Source organism: Petaurus breviceps, unplaced genomic scaffold, assembly GCF_028583685.1.
Source record: "Petaurus breviceps papuanus isolate PSGF00001 unplaced genomic scaffold, PetGlider_PUasm1.0 90895, whole genome shotgun sequence".
Taxonomy (NCBI): Eukaryota; Metazoa; Chordata; class Mammalia; order Diprotodontia; family Petauridae; genus Petaurus; species Petaurus breviceps.
Window position 1 is genome coordinate 1,025,948 of NW_027187372.1, and position 374 is coordinate 1,026,321.

Consider the following 374-nt stretch of genomic DNA (forward strand, 5'->3'; position numbering starts at 1 on the left):
TATGTGACTTTGAGCAAGTCACTTAACTTCTTTAAGAAAGAGAAAAAATATACGTCAATATATACTCAGAATTCATCAGTTCTCTCTCTGCAGGCAGATAGTATTTTTCATTGTAAGTCTTTTGGATTTATCATGGATCATTGCATTATCAGAGTTACTAAGTCTTTCACAGTTAATTATTGTTACAATATTGTGGTTATTGTATATATTGTTCTCATAGTTTTCCTCATTTCATTTTGCATCAGTTAATATAAGTTTTCCCAGGTTTTCCCTGAAACCTTCCTCATCCTTTCTTTCTTTCTTTCTTTCTTTCTTTCTTTCTTTCTTTCTTTCTTTCTTTCTTTCTTTCTTTCTTTCTTTCTTTCTTCTTTCTT